We start from the raw sequence: 26,146 nt of genomic DNA, 5'->3' as shown, positions 1-26,146 counted from the left end.
CACCCCCCCGCCACACACACACACCCCACCACACACACACACACACCCCGCCACACACACACACCCCCGCCACACACACACCCCACCACACACACACACACCCCCGCCACACACACACACACCCCCGCCACACACACACACCCCCCGCCACACACACACACCCCCGCCACACACACACACCCTGCCACACACACACCCCCCGCCACACACACACACCCCACCACACACACACACACCCCGCCACACACACACACACCCCCGGCCACACACACACACCCCCCGCCACACACACACACACCCCGCCACACACACACACACCCCCCACACACACACATCCCCGCCACACACACACACACACCCCGCCACACACACACACACCCGCCACACACACATCCCCGCCACACACACACACACACCCCGCCACACACACACACCCCGCCACACACACACACCCCACCACACATACACACCCCCGCCACACACACACCCCTGCCACACACACACCCCCGCCACACACACACCCCCCGCCACATACACACATCCCCCGCCACACACACACATCCCCCGCCACACACACACCCCCCGCCACACACACACACCCCCGCCACACACACACGCACCCCTGCCACACACACACACACCCCCGCCACACACTCACACCCCCCGCCACACACTCACACCCCCCGCCACACACACACACCCTGCCACACACACCCCCCCGCCACACACACACCCCCCGCCACACACACACACCCCCGCCACACACACACGCACCCCTGCCACACACACACACACCCCTGCCACACACACACACACCCCCCGCCACACACACACACCCCCGCCACACACACACGCACCCCTGCCACACACACACACACCCCGCCACACACACACACGCCACCACACACACACACACCCCGCCACACACACACACCCCCGCCACACACACACGCACCCCACCACACACACACACCCCCCGCCACACACACACGCACCCCGCCACACACACACACACCCCCCACACACACACACACATACACCCCGCCACACACACACACACCCCCCACACACACACACACACATACACCCCGCCACACACACACACCCCCGCCACACACACACACCCCCGCCACACACACACACCCCCCGCCACACACACACACACATCCCGCCACACACACACACCCCCGCCACACTGACACACCCCCGCCACACACACACCCCCCGCCACACACACACACCCCACCACACACACACCCCCCGCCACACACACACACCCCCGCCACACACACACACACCCCCGCCACACACTCACACCCCCCGCCACACACACACACCCTGCCACACACACCCCCCCGCCACACACACACACCCCACCACACACACACACACACCCCGCCACACACACACACCCCCGCCACACACACACCCCACCACACACACACACACCCCCGCCACACACACACACACCCCCGCCACACACACACACCCCCCGCCACACACACACACCCCCGCCACACACACACACCCTGCCACACACACACCCCCCGCCACACACACACACCCCACCACACACACACACACCCCGCCACACACACACACACCCCCGGCCACACACACACACCCCCCGCCACACACACACACACCCCGCCACACACACACACACCCCCCACACACACACATCCCCGCCACACACACACACACACCCCGCCACACACACACACACCCGCCACACACACATCCCCGCCACACACACACACACACCCCGCCACACACACACACCCCGCCACACACACACACCCCACCACACATACACACCCCCGCCACACACACACCCCTGCCACACACACACCCCCGCCACACACACACCCCCCGCCACATACACACATCCCCCGCCACACACACACATCCCCCGCCACACACACACCCCCCGCCACACACACACACCCCCGCCACACACACACGCACCCCTGCCACACACACACACACCCCCGCCACACACTCACACCCCCCGCCACACACTCACACCCCCCGCCACACACACACACCCTGCCACACACACCCCCCCGCCACACACACACCCCCCGCCACACACACACACCCCCGCCACACACACACGCACCCCTGCCACACACACACACACCCCTGCCACACACACACACACCCCCCGCCACACACACACACCCCCGCCACACACACACGCACCCCTGCCACACACACACACACCCCGCCACACACACACACGCCACCACACACACACACACCCCGCCACACACACACACCCCCGCCACACACACACGCACCCCACCACACACACACACCCCCCGCCACACACACACGCACCCCGCCACACACACACACACCCCCCACACACACACACATACACCCCGCCACACACACACACACCCCCCACACACACACACACACATACACCCCGCCACACACACACACCCCCGCCACACACACACACCCCCCGCCACACACACACACACATCCCGCCACACACACACACCCCCGCCACACTGACACACCCCCGCCACACACACACCCCCCGCCACACACACACACCCCACCACACACACACACCCCCCGCCACACACACACACACCCCCGCCACACACACACACCCCCCCCCACACACACACACCCCCCGCCACACACACACACACCCCGCCACACACACACACACATCCCGCCACACACACACACCCCCGCCACACTGACACACCCTGCCACACACACACCCCCCGCCACACACACACCCCCCGCCACACACACACACCCCCCGCCACACACACACACCCCACCACACACACACACCCCCGCCACACACACACCCCCCGCCACACACACACACCCCACCACACACACACACACCCCCCGCCACACACACACACCCCCGCCACACACACACACCCCACCACACACACACACCCCCGCCACACACACACACCCTGCCACACACACACCCCCCGCCACACACACACACCCCCCGCCACACACACACACACTCCCGCCACACACACACACCCCCCGCCACACACACACACCCCCCGCCACACACACACACCCCCGCCACACACACACACCCCACCACACACACACACACCCCCCGCCACACACACACCCCCCCGCCACACACACACACCCCACCACACACACACACCCCCCGCCACACACACACACCCCCCGCCACACACACACACCCCCCGTCACACACACACACCCCACCACACACACACACACCCCCGCCACACACACACCCCCCCGCCACACACACACACCCCCGCCACACACACACCCCCCGCCACACACACACACCCCACCACACACACACACCCCCGCCACACACACACACCCCCGCCACACACACACACCCCCGCCACACACACACACCCCCCCGCTACACACACACCCCACCACACACACACACCCCCGCCACACACACACACACCCCCGCCACACACACACACACCCCCGCCACAGACACACACACCCCCGCCACACACACACACCCCCCGCCACACACACACACACACCCGCCACACACACACACCCCCGCCACACACACACACACTCCCGCCACACACACACACCCCCGCCACACACACCCCCCCCGCCACACACACACACATCCCGCCACACGCACACACCCCCGCCACACACACACACCCCCGGCACACACTCACACACACCCCCGCCACACACACACACACCCCCGCCACACACACACACACCCCCGCCACACACACACACACACCCCGCCACACACACACACCCCCGCCACACACACACACACCCCCGCCACACACACACACACCCCCGCCACACACACACACACCCCCGCCACACACACACACACCCCCCGCCACACACACACACACACCCCCGCCACACACACACACACACTCCCGCCATACACACACACCCCCGCCACACACACACACACCCCCGCCACACACACACACACCCCCCGCCACACACACACACACACCCCCGCCACACACACACACACACCCCCGCCACACACACACACACACCCCCGCCACACACACACACACCCCCGCCACACACACACACACCCCCCGCCACACACACACACACACCCCCGCCACACACACACACACACCCCCGCCACACACACACACCCCCCACACACACACATCCCCGCCACACACACACACCCCCGCCACACACACACACACCCGCCACACACACACCCCCGCCACACACACACACACACCCCGCCACACACACACACCCCGCCACACACACACACCCCGCCACACACACACACACCCCACCACACATACACACCCCCGCCACACACACACCCCTGCCACACACACACCCCCGCCACACACACACCCCCCGCCACACACACACACCCCCGCCACACACACACATCCCCCGCCACACACACACCCCCCGCCACACACACACACCCCCGCCACACACACACACACCCCCGCCACACACTCACACCCCCCGCCACACACACACACCCTGCCACACACACCCCCCCGCCACACACACACACCCCACCACACACACACACACACCCCGCCACACACACACACCCCCGCCACACACACACCCCACCACACACACACACACCCCCGCCACACACACACACACCCCCGCCACACACACACACCCCCCGCCACACACACACACCCCCGCCACACACACACACCCTGCCACACACACACCCCCCGCCACACACACACACCCCACCACACACACACACACCCCGCCACACACACACACACCCCCGGCCACACACACACACCCCCCGCCACACACACACACACCCCGCCACACACACACACACCCCCCACACACACACATCCCCGCCACACACACACACACACCCCGCCACACACACACACACCCGCCACACACACATCCCCGCCACACACACACACACACCCCGCCACACACACACACCCCGCCACACACACACACCCCACCACACATACACACCCCCGCCACACACACACCCCTGCCACACACACACCCCCGCCACACACACACCCCCCGCCACATACACACATCCCCCGCCACACACACACATCCCCCGCCACACACACACCCCCCGCCACACACACACACCCCCGCCACACACACACGCACCCCTGCCACACACACACACACCCCCGCCACACACTCACACCCCCCGCCACACACTCACACCCCCCGCCACACACACACACCCTGCCACACACACCCCCCCGCCACACACACACCCCCCGCCACACACACACACCCCCGCCACACACACACGCACCCCTGCCACACACACACACACCCCTGCCACACACACACACACCCCCCGCCACACACACACACCCCCGCCACACACACACACACCCCCACCACACACACACACACACCCCGCCACACACACACACACCCCCGCCACACACACACACCCCCGCCACACACACACACCCCCGCCACACACACATGCACCCCTGCCACACACACACACACCCCGCCACACACACACACGCCACCACACACACACACACCCCGCCACACACACACACCCCCGCCACACACACACGCACCCCACCACACACACACACCCCCCGCCACACACACACGCACCCCTGCCACACACACACACACCCCTGCCACACACACACACACCCCCCGCCACACACACACACCCCCGCCACACACACACGCACCCCTGCCACACACACACACACCCCGCCACACACACACACGCCACCACACACACACACACCCCGCCACACACACACACCCCCGCCACACACACACGCACCCCACCACACACACACACCCCCCGCCACACACACACGCACCCCGCCACACACACACACACCCCCACACACACACACACATACACCCCACCACACACACACACCCCCGCCACACACACACACCCCCGCCACACACACACACCCCCCGCCACACACACACACACATCCCGCCACACACACACACCCCCGCCACACTGACACACCCTGCCACACACACACCCCCCGCCACACACACACACCCCACCACACACACACACCCCCCGCCACACACACACACACCCCCGCCACACACACACACCCCCCCCACACACACACACCCCCCGCCACACACACACACACCCCGCCACACACACACACCCCCCGCCACACACACACACCCCCCGCCACACACACACACCCCGCCACACACACACCCCCCCGCCACACACACACACCCCCGCCACACACACACACCCCGCCACACACACACACCCCCCGCCACACACACACACCCCCGCCACACACACACACACCCCCGCCACACACACACACACCCGCCACACACACACACCCCCCGCCACACACACACACCCCCGCCACACACACACACCCCAACCACACACACACACACCCCCACCACACACACACACACACCCCGCCACACACACACACACCCCCGCCACACACACACACCCCCGCCACACACACACACCCCCCGCAACACACACACACTCCCCCGCCACACACACACACCCCCCGCCACACACACACACCCCCCGCCACACACACACACCCCCCGCCACACACACACACCCCGCCACACACACACACCCCCGCCACACACACACACCCTGCCACACACACATCCCCCGCCACACACACACACCCTGCCACACACACACACCCCCGCCACACACACACACTCCCGCGCCACACACACAAACCCCCCGCCACACACACACACCCCCGGCCACACACACACACCCCCCGCCACACACACACACCCCGCCACACACACACTCCCCCGCCACACACACACACATCCCCGCCACACACACACACCCCCGCCACACACACACATCCCCCGCCACACACACACACATCCCGCCACACGCACACACCCCCGCCACACACACACACCCCCGCCACACACACACACACACCCGCCACACACACACACCCCCGCCACACACACACACACACTCCCGCCACACACACACACCCCCGCCATACACACACACACCCCCCGCCACACACACACACACACCCCCGCCACACACACACACACACCCCCCGCCACACACACACACCCACGCCACACACACACACCCCCGCCACACACACACACCCCCGCCACACACACACACACCCCCGCCACACGCACACACACACCCCGCCACACACACACACACCCCCGCCACACACACACACCCCACCACACACACACACCCCCCGCAACACACACACACTCCCCCGCCACACACACACACACTCCCCCGCCACACACACACACACTACCCGCCACACACACACACCCCCGCCACACACACACACACACCCGCCACACACACACACCCCCGCCACACACACACACACCCGCCACACACACACACCCCGCCACACAAACACACCCCGCCACACACACACACCCCGCCACACACACACACCCCCGCCACACACACACACACACCCCGCCACACACACACACCCCGCCACACACACACACACACCCCGCCACACACACACACCCGCCACACACACACCCCCGCCACACACACACACACACCCCGCCACACACACACACCCCGCCACACACACACACCCCCGCCACACACACACACACCCGCCACACACACACACCCCGCCACACACACACACCCCGCCACACAAACACACCCCGCCACACACACACACCCCCGCCACACACACACACACACCCCGCCACACACACACACCCCGCCACACACACACACCCCGCCACACACACACACCCCCGCCACACACACACACACACCCGCCACACACACACCCCCGCCACACACACACACACACCCCGCCACACACACACACCCGCCACACACACACCCCGCCACACACACACACCCCGCCACACACACACACCCCCGCCACACACACACACCCCCGCCACACACACACACACACCCCCGCCACACACACACACACCCGCCACACACACACCCCCGCCACACACACACCCCCCGCCACACACACACACCCCCGCCACACACACACACACACCCCCGCCACACACACACACACCCGCCACACACACACCCCCGCCACACACACACACACCCCGCCACACACACACCCCGCCACACACACACACCCCGCCACACACACACACCCCGCCACACACACACACACCCCGCCACACACACACACCCCGCCACACACACACACCCCGCCACACACACACACCCCGCCACACACACACACACCCCGCCACACACACACACACCCCCGCCACACACACACACACCCGCCACACACACACCCCCGCCACACACACACACACACCCCGCCACACACACACCCCTGCCACACACACACCCCCGCCACACACACACCCCCCGCCACACACACACACCCCCGCCACACACACACACCCCGCCACACACACACACCCCCGCCACACACACACACACCCCGCCACACACACACCCCCCCCGCCACACACACACACACCCCCCACACACACACACCCCCGCCACACACACACACACCCCCCACACACACACACCCCCCCCGCCACACACACACACACCCCCGCCACACACACACTCACCCCCCACACACACACACCCCCCACACACACCCCCCCCGCCACACACACACCCCCCCCGCCACACACACACACACCCCCCACACACACACCCCCCCGCCACACACACACACACCCCGCCACACACACACACACCCCGCCACACACACACACACCCCGCCACACACACACACACCCCGCCACACACACACCCCCCCCGCCACACACACACACACCCCCCACACACACACCCCCCCGCCACACACACACACACCCGGCCACACACACACACACCCCCCACACACACACACCCCCCCCGCCACACACACACACACCCCCCACACACACACACCCCCCCCGCCACACACACACCCCCCCCGCCACACACACACACACCCCCCACACACACACACCCCCCCCGCCACACACACACACACCCCCCACACACACACCCCCCCGCCACACACACACCCCCCCGCCACACACACACACACCCGGCCACACACACACACCCCCCGCCACACACACACACACCCCCCACACACACACATCCCCGCCACACACACACACCCCCGCCACACACACACACCCCCGCCACACACACACACCCCCCACACACACACACCCCCCCCGCCACACACACACCCCCCCCGCCACACACACACACACCCCCCACACACACACACCCCCCCCGCCACACACACACACACCCCCCACACACACACCCCCCCGCCACACACACACCCCCCCGCCACACACACACACACCCGGCCACACACACACACCCCCCGCCACACACACACACACCCCCCACACACACACATCCCCGCCACACACACACACCCCCGCCACACACACACACCCCCGCCACACACACACACATCCCCGCCACACACACACACCCCCGCCACACACACACACCCCCGCCACACACACACACCCCCCACACACACACATCCCCGCCACACACACACACCCCCGCCACACACACACACACCCCCCACACACACACCCCCCGCCACACACACACACACCCCCCACACACACACATCCCCGCCACACACACACACCCCCGCCTCACACACACACCCCCCACCACACACACACACACACCCCCGGCCACACACACACCCCCCCCGCCACACACACACACTCCCGCCACACACACACCCCCCGCCACACACACACACCCCACCACACACACACACACACCCCACCACACACACACACCCCCCGCCACACACACACACACCCCCGCCACACACACACACCCCCCCCACACACTCACACCCCCCGCCACACACACACACACCCCGCCACACACACACACCCCCCGCCACACACACACACCCCCCGCCACACACACACACACCCGCCACACACACACACCCCCCGCCACACACACACACACCCCCGCCACACACACACACCCCCCCCACACACTCACACCCCCCGCCACACACACACACACCCCGCCACACACACACACCCCCCGCCACACACACACACACCCCCGCCACACACACACACCCCCCGCCACACACACACACACCCGCCACACACACACACCCCCCGCCACACACACACACACCCCCGCCACACACACACACCCCCCCCACACACTCACACCCCCCGCCACACACACACACCCCCCGCCACACACACACACACCCGCCACACACACACACCCCCCGCCACACACACACACACCCCCGCCACACACACACACCCCCCCCACACACTCACACCCCCCGCCACACACACACACCCCCCGCCACACACACACACACACCCCGCCACACACACACACCCCCCGCCACACACACACACCCCCCGCCACACACACACACCCCCCCCACACACTCACACCCCCCGCCACACACACACACACCCCGCCACACACACACACCCCCCGCCACACACACACACCCCCCGCCACACACACACACCCCCCCCACACACTCACACCCCCCGCCACACACACACACACCCCGCCACACACACACACCCCCCGCCACACACACACACCCCCCGCCACACACACACACACCCGCCACACACACACACACCCCGCCACACACACACACCCCCCGCCACACACACACACCCCACCACACACACACACACACCCCACCACACACACACACCCCCCACCACACACACACACACACCCCACCACACACACACACCCCCCGCCACACACACACACACCCCCGCCACACACACACACCCCCCCCACACACTCACACCCCCCGCCACACACACACACACCCCGCCACACACACACACCCCCGCCACACACACACACCCCCCGCCACACACTCACACCCCCCGCCACACACACACACCCCCCGCCACACACACACACCCCCGCCACACACACACACCCCCCGCCACACACACACCCCCCGCCACACACACACACCCCCGCCACACACACACCCCCGCCACACACACACACCCCCGCCACACACACACACACCCCCGCCACACACACACACCCCCCGCCACACACACACACCCCAACCACACACACACACACCCCCACCACACACACACACACACCCCCGCCACACACACACACACACCCGCCACACACACACTCACCCCCGCCACACACACACATCCCCGCCACACACACACACACCCCCGCCACACACACACACACACACCCGCCACACACACACACCCCCCGCCACACACACACACCCCCCGCCACACACACACACCCCCGCCACACACACACACCCCCCGCCACACACACACACCCCAACCACACACACACACACCCCCACCACACACACACACACACCCCCGCCACACACACACACACCCCCGCCACACACACACACCCCACCACACACACACACCCCCCGCAACACACACACACTCCCCCGCCACACACACACCCCCCGCCACACACACACACACCCCCGCCACACACACACACCCCCCCCACACACTCACACCCCCCGCCACACACACACACACCCCGCCACACACACACACCCCCCGCCACACACACACACCCCCCGCCACACACACACACCCCCGCCACACACACACACCCCGCCACACACACACACACCCCCGCCACACACACACACCCCCGCCACACACACACACCCCCGCCACACACACACACCCCCGCCACACACACACACCCTGCCACACACACATCCCCCGTCACACACACACCCCCGCCACACACACACACCCCCGCCACACACACACACCCCCGCCACACACACACACCCTGCCACACACACATCCCCCGCCACACACACACACCCCCGCCACACACACACACCCCCGCCACACACACACACCCCCGCCACACACACACACCCTGCCACACACACACCCCCCGCCACACACACACCCTGCCACACACACATACACCCCCGCCACACACACTCACACACACCCCCGCCACACACACACCCCCCGCCACACACACACACACCCCGCCACACACACACACATACCCCCACACACACACACACCCACAAACACACACACACACCGCCACACACACCCCCCGCCACACACACACCCCCGCCACACACACACCCCCCGCCACACACACACACCGCCACACACACACACATACCCCCACACACACACACCCACAAACACACACACACACCGCCACACACACCCCCCGCCACACACACCCCCCCGCCACACACACACCCCGCCACACACACACACATACCCCCACACACACACACACCCACAAACACACACACACACCGCCACACACACACACACCCCCCGCCACACACACCCCCCCGCCACACACACACCCCCGCCACCCACACACACACACACACCCCCGCCACACACACACCCCCGCCACCCACACACACACACACACCCCCGCCACACACACACCCCCGCCACACGCACACACACTCCCCCCCACACACACACACACCCTGCCACACACACATCCCCCGCCACACACACACACACCGCCACACACACACCCCCGCCACACACACACACACCCCCGCCACCCACACACACACACACACCCCGCCACACGCACACACACTCCCCCCCACACACACACACACCCCGCCACACACACACCGCCACACACACACCCCCGCCACACACACACCCCCGCCACACACACACCCCGCCACACACACACACACCCCCGCCACACACACGCCCCCGCCACACACACACACACACACACACACACACACCCCGCCACACACACACACCCCGCCACACGCACACACCCTCCCCCCCACACACACACACACACACACACACACACACCGCCACACACACACCGCCACACACACACACACTCCCCCCCACACACACACACACACCGCCACACGCACACACACACACACACACCGCCACACACACACACACTCCCCCCCACACACACACACACCGCCACACACACACACACACCCCCCGCCACTCACACACCGCCACGCACACACACACCCCGCCACACACACACACACACACCGCCACACACACACACCGCCACACACACACATACCCCCACACACACACACCCACAAACACACACACACACCCCCCGCCACACACACCCCCCCGCCACACACACACCCCGCCACACACACACACATACCCCCACACACACACACACCCACAAACACACACACACACCGCCACACACACACCCACCCCCCGCCACACACACACCCCCGCCACACACACACCCCCCGCCACACACACACACATACCCCCACACACACACACACCCACAAACACACACACACACACCGCCACACACACACCCCCGCCACACACACACACCCCCGCCACACACACACCCCCGCCACCCACACACACACACACACCCCCGCCACACACACACCCCCGCCACCCACACACACACACACACCCCGCCACACGCACACACACTCCCCCCCACACACACACACACCCTGCCACACACACATCCCCCGCCACACACACACACACACACACCCTGCCACACACACATCCCCCGCCACACACACACACACCGCCACACACACACCCCCGCCACACACACACACACCCCCGCCACCCACACACACACACACACCCCGCCACACGCACACACACTCCCCCCCACACACACACACACACCCTGCCACACACACATCCCCCGCCACACACACACACACCGCCACACACACACCCCCGCCACACACACACACACACATCCCCCGCCACACACACACACACACACACCCTGCCACACACACACCCCCGCCACACACACACCCCCGCCACACACACACCCCGCCACACACACACACACCCCCGCCACACACACGCCCCCGCCACACACACACACACACACACACACACACACCCCGCCACACACACACACCCCGCCACACGCACACACCCTCCCCCCCCCACACACACACACACACACACCGCCACACACACACACACACACCGCCACACACACACACACTCCCCCCCACACACACACACACACCGCCACACGCACACACACACACACCGCCACACACACACACACTCCCCCCCACACACACACACACCGCCACACACACACACACACCCCCCGCCACTCACACACCGCCACGCACACACACACCCCGCCACACACACACACACACACCGCCACACACACACACCCCGCCACACGCACACACACTCCCCCCCACACACACACACACACCGCCACACACACACACACACACCCCGCCACACACACACACACACCGCCACACACACACACACACACACCGCCACACACACACACCCCGCCACACGCACACACACTCCCCCCCACACACACACACACACCGCCACACACACACACCCCGCCACACGCACACACACTCCCCCCCACACAAACACACACCCCGCCACACGCACACACACACCCCGCCACACACACACACACCCCGCCACACGCACACACACTCCCCCCCACACACACACACACACCGCCACACACACACACACACACCCCGCCACACACACACACACCCCGCCACACGCACACACACTCCCCCCCACACACACACACACACCGCCACACACACACACCCCGCCACACGCACACACACTCCCCCCCACACAAACACACACCCCGCCACACGCACACACACACCCCGCCACACACACACACACCCCGCCACACACACACACCCCGCCACACGCACACACACTCCCCCCCACACACACACACACACCCCGCCACTCACACACCACCACACACACACACACAGCCACACACACACACACACACACACACCCGCCACACACACACACACACACCCCGCCACACACCCACACACACCCTGCCACACACACACACACCCACCACACACACACACACCCACCACACACACACACACCCCCACCACACGCACACACACACACCCGCTACACGCACACACACACACCTCCGCCACATACACACACACACCCCCGCCACACACACACACACACACCCCGCCACACACAGACACACCCCCGCCACACACATACACACACACCCCACCACACACACACACACACACACCCGCCACACACACCCCCGCCACACACACACACACACACCCCACCACACACACACACACACACACCCCGCCACACACACACACCCCGCCACACACACACACACACCCCCGCCACACACACACACTCACCCCGCCCCCACCACACACTCCGCCCCCCACACACACACAACCCCGCCCCACACACAGACACCCCCCCCACACACACACACCCTGCCCCCCACACACACACCCCACCCCCCACACACACCCTGCCCCCCACACACACACCCCACCCCCCACACACACCCCGCCCCCCCACACACACACATACACACACACACCCCGCCACACACACACCCCCGCCACACACACACACACACCCCCGCCACACACACACACACACCCCCGCCACACACACACACACACACCCCCGCCACACACACACACACCCCCGCCACACACACACACACACCCCCGCAACACACACACACACACACCCCCGCCACACACACACCCCCACCACACACACACACACCCCCGCCACACACACACACCCCCGCCACACACACACACACACACCCCCGCCACACACACACACACACCCCCGCCACACACACACACACCCCCCGCCACACACACACACACCGCCACACACACACACACCCCCGCCAAACACACACACACCCCCGCCACACACACACACCCCCGCCACACACACACACACCCCCGCCACACACACACACACCCCCGCCACACACACACACACCCCCGCCACACACACACACACACACACCCCCGCCACACATACACACACCCCCGCCACACACATCCCCGCCACACACACACACACACCCCCACCACACACACACACACACCCCCGCCACACACACACACCCCGCCACACACACACACCCCCCGCCACACACACACACCCCCCGCAACACACACACACCCCCCGCCACACACACACACCCCCCGCCACACACACACACCCCCGCCACACACACACACCCCCGCCACACACACACACACCCCCGCCACACACGCACACACACCCCCGCCACACACACACACACACACACACACCCCCGCCACACATACACACACCCCCGCCACACACACCCCCGCCACACACACACACCCCCCGCCACACACACACACCGCCCCACACACACACCCCGCCACACACACACACACCGCCCCACACACACACCCCGCCACACACACACACACCGCCACACACACACACACACCCCGCCACGCACACACACACACCCCGCCACACACACACACACCGCCACACACACACACACACCCCCGCCACACACACACGCACCCCTGCCACACACGCACAAACCCCCCCGCCACACACGCACACACACCCCCGCCACACACACACACACACACACACCCCCGCCACACACACACACACCCCCGCCACACACCCAACCCGCCACCCTCTTGACATGTCCATACTGCACCGTCAAAATAAGACCACATGCAAACTGAAAGAAGAACATTTTATCTTCTGCCTCAGGAGCTTACAAACACACAGCGTTAACATAGAATTCACCAGCTTCCAAATCTCTCCACTTCCCCCACCTTTTCCCCGGTCCAGCCCTCCCTCTCCACCCTGCCTCCTTGACCTGACCCACCTCTCCATCTTCCTTCACACCTATCCACTCCACCCTTTCCACTGACCAATCAGAATCACCTCTTACCTGCAGCCACCCGTCACCATCCCATCTACATGTCCCTCAGGCCCACCGCCCACCCTTTATTTATTTCACAGCCCTCTTTCCCCCTCCCCAGTCCTGATGGAAGGTTCTGAAATGCCGACTCTCCTTACTCCTCTGATGCTGCGTGACCTGCTGTGCTTTTTCCAGTTTCACACTTTATCGATTCTGATTTTCCAGCATCTGCAGTCCTCACTAACTCTATGACAGAGTCATTTCAGTTTAAACACATCTACATGACAAATATAGCATCTTATAGAGACAGTTGTAGGTATCAAAACATTTAACACCTAACAAATTGGTCCTGACTCTTCAGTTGGCTTCCTCAAGTGGTCACAAATTCTTCAATGATGCAGGGTTTGTATTTAGGTCTTCCAAATCGTCCATGATCATGAAAAAAATAATACTGTGGGTGAAGGAATGTAAGCTTAGGTTATATGGAGAGAAAGTGAGGGCTGCAGATGCTGGAGATCAGAGCTGAAAATGTGTTGCTGGAAAAGCGCAGCAGGTCAGGCAGCATCCAAGGAACAGGAGAATCGACGTTTCGGGCATAAGCCCTTCCTGAAGAAGGGCTTATGCCCGAAACGTCGATCGTCCTCTTCCCTGGATGCTGCCTGACCTGCTGCGCTTTTCCAGCAACACATTTTCAGCTTAGTTTATATGGAGGTCACAATAGTGATCACATGGGCCCATTCTGCAAAGGTCATCTGGATACTATTTCTGGCAGCTCACCTGTTACCTCTGCCAGTACATCGTCCAGAGAAAGAGTTGTTCAAGGTAGTTTTCAGTGATAGAGGATGCACCACGATAGAGTCTTTACAGAAGAAGAGCTGGTCTCAGTTAACAAGATAGATTATTGCAAGGTGGTGATAAGGTCAACTATATTACTGATCAGGCAAAATCATGAGGATCTCAGGATCAGTCCAGATCACATCTGCTCACTGCAATGTTAGTGTCGAATTCATTGCCTCCACCAGAATATTTTTGACATTAGGAGAATAGATGAAAATATTGAAACTTCCACATTCATTATTTCAGAAATATTACCTGATTGAAGGTGTTGATGGATGTCATCGAGTCATAGAGATGTACAGCACAGAAACAGACCCTTTGGTCCAACTCATCATTCCAACCAGATATCCTAAATTAACCTAGTCCCATTTGCCAAAACTTGGCCCAGAACCCTTCAAACCCTTCAGATTCATGCACCCATCCAGCTGCCTTTTAAATGCTGCAAAATGACCAGCCTCCACCACCTCCGATGAATCAACCTTAAACACCGACACCAACTCCAACTCGACCGCATCACCAAGAACATCTTCCCCTCCCTACTCTTCTCTGCCTTCTGAAGTGGGTGTTGACATGGGGCATGCTGACATAGGGCACACAGACACAAGATGGCCACTGACTCATAAGTTGGTCACTTAGCACACAAGATGGCCGCTGAGCCATTACATGGAAAAATACAACAAAGCATACACAGATACTGCCTGAGGCTAACAGGATACCAGCACAATAGACACAGAGCATAGATGATTAATTTAAGGCAGGTGGGGAAGAGAATACACATCAGTAACATCTACTGCCTGCCGAAGTGTCTGAGTCCAGCCACCACCTTCCATAGAAATGTTAACTACCTGAGGCTGCTTGCATACACGTGTTAATACTTCAGATCTGCAGTAATGGAAAACGGTCTTCCTTCTCAGAAAGAACAATCACGACCACTGAAACTGACAATGATTTTGTAAAGTTTTCTGTAATCAAATGATGCTGTACAAACAAAGGCTCAATACTTGAACTATTATACCACGAAATGTATAAAATATCATGACACGTGCTCCGAGGCTGAGAGGAGGCTCACAGCTGACAGCTGTGCTGACAAATGTCTCTCTCTCTCTCTCTCTCCGGAGCTCTGGTTTCTTTGTACAATAAACTCTGACATTGGATCCCGATTCTGACTCTGAGACTGGTGATTTTCCCCACAACACTTCCATAAGGACTGTTCCCTTTGCCAATCCTCGGTTCGCGCCACTCTCCCAACCAACCCACCCCCTCCCCGAACCCCTAGGTACCTTCCCCTGCAATAAGAAAAGATGCAAAACCTGCCGGTACACCACCTGCCTCTCCCCCATCCAGGGCCCAAACTGTCCTTTCAGATGAGCCAGAGGTTCACCTGCCTCTCCTCCAACCTAGTTTACTGTATTCGGTGCTCCCGGTGTAGCCTTCTCTACATCGGGTAGACCAAACATAAACTCAGGGAATGTTCTGCCAGGCATCTCAGCTGGGCCCGCAGGTGCCAACCTGACCTCCCAGTCACTGCCAATTTTAATTCCCCTTCCCACTCCTTTGCTGATATGACCCTCCTCGGCCTTCTCCATTGCCACAACAAATCAGACCGCACGTTGGAGGAACAACACCTCGCCTTCTGTCTGGGCAGCCTACAGCCCGGAGGACTCAATATTGAGTACTCCAATTTCAAATAACCTCCCTTCCCATGCCCACAACTCCCTTCCCAGCCCCTCCTTCTCCCTTCCATTCCTCTCACCGACACTTCCTTCCAGCTAATTGGATTCATTCCTCCCATGGACCAACTAGGTTGTACCCTCTACCTGTGTTCACCTGTCCCTACCTCAGCACCCGTCCCTCCATCCCCTTTATCTGCAGCTCCACTTACACCCATCCCCGGTCCTAAAGAATGTTACACCCGAAACATTGACTTCTCCACCTCCTGATGTCACCTGGCTTTGTGTTCTTCCAGCCTCCTGCCTGTCTACCTCGGATTCCAGCATCTGCAGCTTTTTTGTCTCCACCATTTCCTCTGGCAGCTCATTCCATACACACATCACCCTGTGTGTGAAGAAGTTGCCCCTAAGGCCTCTTTTAAATCTTTCCCCACTCACCTTAAACCTCCCCACCCTGGGGAAAAGATTTGGTGTATTTACCCTCTCCATGCTCCTCATGATTTTATAAACCTCTATAAGGTCACCCCTCTGCCTCAGAAAATATGTAAGACTGTGTTCCATTTGTCATTGATGTGGTCTCATTGTCTTCAGTATCCAAATCATCATCCTGTTGTATGGGTAGCTGATGCTAGCAGTTTGGATATGTTGTACATTTCTTTGTAAGACTTTGACTATTGCTCATTGCAACATGTTATCATTTAGACTCAGCACAATGACGTAGAATCTTTCCGTGAACCCATGTACTCATATATACGTCTTGAACAATGATGCTTTTTCCTGGCTCAAGTTGGAATAACTGTCCACATGCTCATCGATCATACTTTGTACCAACTTCTCTTTGTGTCCAGCCTTTCTTTATATTGCAACCTTCCATAAGCAGCAATATCCTGGTGAATCGCTCTTCTCTGGCTTAATAATATTCTCCCTATAACAGGGTGACCAGAATTGGACACAGCATTCCAGAAAAGGCCTGAGCAAGGTCCTGTCCAACAATACGTCATGCATAGTTCATTGGGTGCTAAGGGTCAGGGAGGATGGAAATGTGTGGAATGGTCCCCTAGATTTGTAACTTGTAGATTTAATGCAGCTATCAATAACTCATAGCAAATTATTTTATATTTAGTCATCAGGGATTTTTTTAGTGTGTTTTATGAGACCATTCAACTGAGAGTAGTGAGGAACAAAGCTGATATGTTAAGCACCCATTTCTTGTACATACGGTGGAAGGAAGCCTTGGTTGACTGTGGACAATTGTTGAACACAATTTGTTAAAATCACCAAACATACTTAACATTGTTGAAAATGTGTTGCTGGAGAAGCGGGCGGCACGGTGGCACAGTGGTTAGCACTGTTGCCTCACAGCGCCAGAGACCCGGGTTCAATTCCTACCTCAGGCGACTGACTGTGTGGAGTTTGCACGTTCTCCCCGTGTCTGCGTGGGTTTCCTCCGGGTGCTCCGGTTTCCTCCCACCATCCAAAGATGTGCAGGGTCAGGTGAATTGGCCATACTAAATTGCCCGTAGTGTTAGGTAAGGGGTAAATGTAGGGGTATGGGTGGGTTTCACTTCGGAGGGTCGGTGTGGACTTGTTGGGCCGAAGGGCCTGTTTCCACACTGTAAGTAATCTAATCTAAAAAAAGCGCAGCAGGTCAGGCAGTTGGAGGGTTCCTAGGCGGAAGATGAGGCGCTCTTCCTCCAACCGTGGTGTTGTTGTGGTCTGGCCTCCAACCACAAGGGATGAACTCGGATTTCACCAGTTTCCTCATTTCCCCTCCCCCCACCTTGTCTCAGTCAAATCCATCGAATTCAGCACCGCCTTCCTAACCTGCAATCTTCTTCCTGACCTCTCCGCCCCACCCCAGTCTGACCTATCACCCTCACCTTGACCTCTTTCCACCTATCACATTTCCGACGCCCCTCCCCCATGTCCCTCCTCCCTACCTTTTATCTTAGCCTGCTGGACAAACTTTCCTCATTCCTGAAGAAGGGCTTATGCCCGAAACGTCGATTCTCCTGTTCCCTGGATGCTGCCTGACCTGCTGCACTTCTCCAGCAACACATTTTCAGCTCTGACCTCCAGCATCTGCAGACCTCACTTTCTCCTCAAAGATACTTAATATTGTGTAATGGGTCAATAACCATTGGAAATGCGGAATCTTTGGTTTGTCACACAAAAGAATGCTTGGTGAAATCGTCAGTCACCAGAATGCAATCGTGGATATGACAAACATCAATATGGGAAACACAACACAGAAGGAATCTTTTGGAGCTGGAACCTCTCGATTGTTGAGGTGATCGAATTGATTTGTGCCGTTTGGTTTGATTGGTTGCTCAACATCCTTATTAAAGCCAGGCCAATGTATGGATTCATGTGACAATCTCTTGTTTTCCCTGTGCCCAAAAGCTCGATGTACATATGGTCAGTATGTTGGGATGTACAGCATGTGGGATTATGATTCTCTTGCCTTTGAAGGTTACATTCTGAATCATAGAGTTATATAGTATGGAAACAGACACTTCGGTCCAACCAGTCCACGCCAACCATGTTCCCAAACTAAACTAGTCTCACCTTCCTATCACAGGGTGACCACAATTGGACTCAGTACTCCAGAGCAGGCCTCAGCATTGTCCTGTGCAAACTCAACATGAGAGAGCCTGAATGACCGTGAAGGACCTTCATAACTCAGTGACCGAAAGAACGTGCTCAGAGCACTCACTGATGACCTTTTTGAACTGCTGACTGAACACTGACTCCATTTCACAGAGAGAATGACTGAAGGCGAGAAGGGTATCCTACACAGAGAACCACGTGTCATGATGTCATGTAACTGTTTTAAAGGAATCAATGCTTTGCTCTTGAATCGATGTTAGAACACAATAGTCCCCATTACGCTCGAGACTCCCCAGGAAGGAGAAACAACCTCTCAGAATCTAATCTTTTCAGAATCTCATCTGTTTAATTTATTTCCAGAAAACACATTCAGCACAGGCCAGCTGCCTCATTCCAGGAATTGTAGTGAACCTTTGCTTTAGTGTCTTCGACGAAAATATGTCTTTTTGTAGACATGGAGATCAATAATGCTCCCAGTACTCTAGATGCAGTTTCACTAAAACGCTGTATGACTGTAGTGTGACACCATACAATGGACAGTAGTGTAAAACAAAGATGAAAGATGCTGTAAATCAAGTGAAATAAAACTAAGAAAAACTGAAGCAAAGTTAAAAGTCTGTAGATGACAGGAGGATGGGAAGAATGAAAGCAAGGGTCTTTTTATCCACTGAGATCACATTGACACTTGTTTTCAGACAAGTCAGCTTTAAAGTTTTAATTATGCTTGTGTAGTTGATGCAGCCTGAGAAATAATTAGTGCAGAATTGGGGTTTAAGAAATTGGAATTTGATCTTCAAGAAGAAAGGATTTTTATTCTGAGCCCGAGAGCAATGGGTGAGCAAACTTCAGCAAAATGCTGAGGAATGGCCAACTTGTAGCAAATTATGGACATCCGTCACCAGGGAGGGAAATGGATACAGGTTGGCCCCTGTGAGAATCACACACAGCTCTACGTGTTCCTTCATTCCCAGATCTTGGAAAGCTGACATTAATTGGCTGCATTCCACAATTTAGGGAACTTTCAGTTGCCAGGCATCAGATCTGATTTCAGGACATGTCTTGGGGTTTGTACGAGTTCAGTCAGCCACTTCCCAAAGGCAAAAACACACCGCAGTAGAGTGCCCCTGAAACTCAGCAGGCACCACGAGTCTTCCTGAATATTTAATGCGAAGCCGCGCAGAAACATCACATGTTTTCCATTTTCAAATAGGTTCTGCTTCTAAAACAGCATAAATGATGGATATTGTTTGAATTTGCTGCGTTTGACTTGAAGCATTCCCATTAAACTGACAACAGGTCTGGAGAGGATTGTGTCGTGCTGCACTGTAGCACTTCAACAGACTGCAGAGTGGAGGCTGCTCCTGCTCAGTGAATTCATTTGTATTCATCATTCCTGAGTAAGATGGTGGCACAATTATCGTTATGTCAATTGTGGGCTCAGTTGGAAGCTGTCCTGTCCCCAAATGAGAATCCTGTAGATTTGTGTATCCATCCATCGACAAAATCCAGGCTGACACTCCCGGTGTGTGTAGTGCAGCATTGCTGGAGGTGCCATATCCCAGATATTAAACCCAGGGGCCCTTTCTTGCCTCTCAGCCAGTTGCAAAGGATAGCACAGCACCAGCTGAAGAGCACCAACGATAGCTTGTGCACGTATATATAGTACCTTCAAGGCTGTCGATCATTTCAAAATGTTCATAGGAGAATAACTGAACAAACACATGATTATAGAATGATGTCTTAAGGATCTTTTTAAAGGCGGAAGTGAAGGCAGACATTGAGGAAGCTAAGACCTCATATTCAATTGGATCCATTAAAATTCGGGATGAGCAAATGACCAGAATTAAGAAAGTACTGAGATCTTAGAGGGTCATGAGGGTTTGGAAAAGGTGTTGGAGGGTGATGAGGTAGCAAGGGTGAGAACATGGGGCTTATATGAAAGCAAAAGGTGAGGACTTTAAAATCAAAGTGTTGTTGACTTAGAGCAAAGCCTTACAGACAGGTGATGAATAATTTAGTCACCCACGTTTTCCTGGAATATCAGGACTCCGTTAATTAACGGGATTCATTATCCCTTAATAAAGAGTAGCAATTAATGCCTGCCAGTACTAGTCTCCTTTTCAAATTGCTGTTATTTTACCTCCCTCCCAGACAGCATGGGTCTTTGTCTTAAATTATCTCAGCATTACTTGTGTGAAACTAATGGGGAAAATTGGAACAGTACAACATAGCAGAAGTTTTGTGGGTATACTATTACCATTCCACCAATCTTAACACTTGTGAAATCCAAAATTTGTAAGTTAGGTGGATTGGCCATGTTAAATCACCAATAATGTTCAAGGACATGCAGGCTAGGTGGGTTAGCCGTGGGAAATGACAGGTTACAGGGATAGGATGGGGTTGGGTCAGGGTCGGATGCTTTTCAGAGGGTCAGTATGAACTCGATGGGCCAAATGCCCTGATTCCACACTACAGGGATTCCATGATTCTAAATTTTGAACAATAAATTGCAGTTCTCCTTCTTTCTCTTGATGGCTGTGGTGAGGTAATATCTCCGGTGTGTTGTGTTAATCTCAGTATCTCAGTCCCATGTGACCCTCTAATGGATGTTTCAGTGGGTAGCACCACAGATAAGACTGGCCTTTTATTAAACTTGCACATTTTCAGCTGTACACCTCACACTGGCCTAGGAAAACTGCCATGTCCCTCTCACTAACTGATTTATTGATCTTGTTCCTCAAAGCCCCCAAACTTAAATTCTTATTGTGGTAATTAATGTTGCCCATAACCTCATCTTTCCCTAGCTCTTTAACCTCCTCCAGTCCTGTAACCTGATACTTTGATCTTTCAGGAATCATAGAATCCCTACAGTGTGGAAACAGGCCATTAGGCCCAACAAGTCGACACCAACCCACTGAAGAGAAACCCACCTCAACCCATTCCCTTGCCCTATTACTTTACGTTCACCCCTGAGTAATGCACCTAACCTATAAATCCCTGAACACAATGGGTAATTTACCATGACCAATTCACCTAACCTGCACATCTTTGGACTATGGGAGGAAATTGAAACCCACGCAGACATGCTACCACATATTCCTGCCCTGTGGTGGTTGTATTCATTTTGCTCAGAGTATCTAAATTGCATTTCTAGTATTATACCTTGCTGAGGTCGTGCACTGGAAATCAAGCCCCACTATTCCCAGAGTTGTCACAAAAATTAAAGACTTTTAGAAATACGCAGAATTCCCCAATTTACCTGCTTTTTAGATCCAGGTCATCAAAAGGCAAGGATCAAGCTTCTGTACTAAACAATAATTCTTACTTATTATAGATTAAAAGACTCTGTCCACAAATAAACAATAATGACCCCATTGCCGTATCACTTTACAGGTTAAAACCCCACTAACCATCTTACAAACACTACTTTACATGCATATAGACAGCCATAGACAAGAAGAAAGCATGGGTGTTTTGGACAGAGGAAGAGACTGAGAAAGCAAATCCCTGTTTACAGGGTTTGCTGAGATGGCCCTTTTGGCTTTTCATAACATGCTGCACCTTAATTCTCCTTTTCACAGATATATTCACTTGCTTACAAAAGGTACAAGGTGTCTGGTTCACACTTATAAAGTCTCTAGCTTATTGAATAAAACTGGTTATAACTGGTCACTAGGCCAGTGACCCAATCACTGCTTGTCGCCAGCCAAAGTTCCATTCATACACAAAAACAAAAGCAAAAACCGTTCTGAGGAAGGGTAACTCAACTCGAAATGTTAACTCTGATCTTTCTCTGAAGATTCTGCCAGAACTGCAAAGCTTTTACAGCAATCTTTGTTTCTGTTTCCATTCATACATACTCTTTGGTTCCAGCTCATCTGCAAACTAGGCTTCCATTATAGCAGCTGGGTAAATAATGTGTACAATGAGTGTCAGGTTACTTTTTTTAAAAAAGAAAATTCTTTGTTGCTAAAATTGTTCCTTCCCACTTAAATCCACAATGAAAAAATCCAAAAAGTAAGAAGAAATGTTTTTACTCTTGCCTTGCAGGTTGTAGGAAGACATATCTGGCAGATTATATATTGTCTTGGACTATCCTGTTGACCAAAGAAAATGCCTGAATTTTAGCCTTGATCATTGGCTAACTTGAAGTCACTTTGATGGTGAATGAAAGCAGTGTTTGTTTTTACATCACACTGGCTCTCAAGCTTAGAGAGAGTGAAACATGAAGGAGATAATCTTGTAGGAGGATATT

The 26,146-nt window shown here is 58.0% G+C and overlaps 1 long non-coding RNA gene across 1 annotated transcript in view; it reads left to right on the top strand.

The window, feature by feature from the left end:
• LOC148142528 (uncharacterized) overlaps positions 1–18,790 on the top strand; it is a 97,061-nt gene extending 78,271 nt beyond the window's left edge. Inside the window, exon 3 of the long non-coding RNA XR_015751922.1 lies at positions 17,858–18,790. This is a non-coding gene — a long non-coding RNA (uncharacterized LOC148142528). The remainder of the gene's footprint in view (positions 1–17,857) is intronic.
• Positions 18,791–26,146: the final 7,356 nt, after the last annotated feature.

The sequence above is a fragment of the Chiloscyllium plagiosum genome, unplaced genomic scaffold (assembly GCF_037043375.1).
Source record: "Chiloscyllium plagiosum isolate Xiang-an unplaced genomic scaffold, Cpla_swu_hap1 HiC_scaffold_28, whole genome shotgun sequence".
NCBI classification, from domain to species: Eukaryota; Metazoa; Chordata; class Chondrichthyes; order Orectolobiformes; family Hemiscylliidae; genus Chiloscyllium; species Chiloscyllium plagiosum.
Note: the sequence above shows the minus strand (reverse complement) of the source record. Positions and strands in the feature narration are given on the sequence as shown.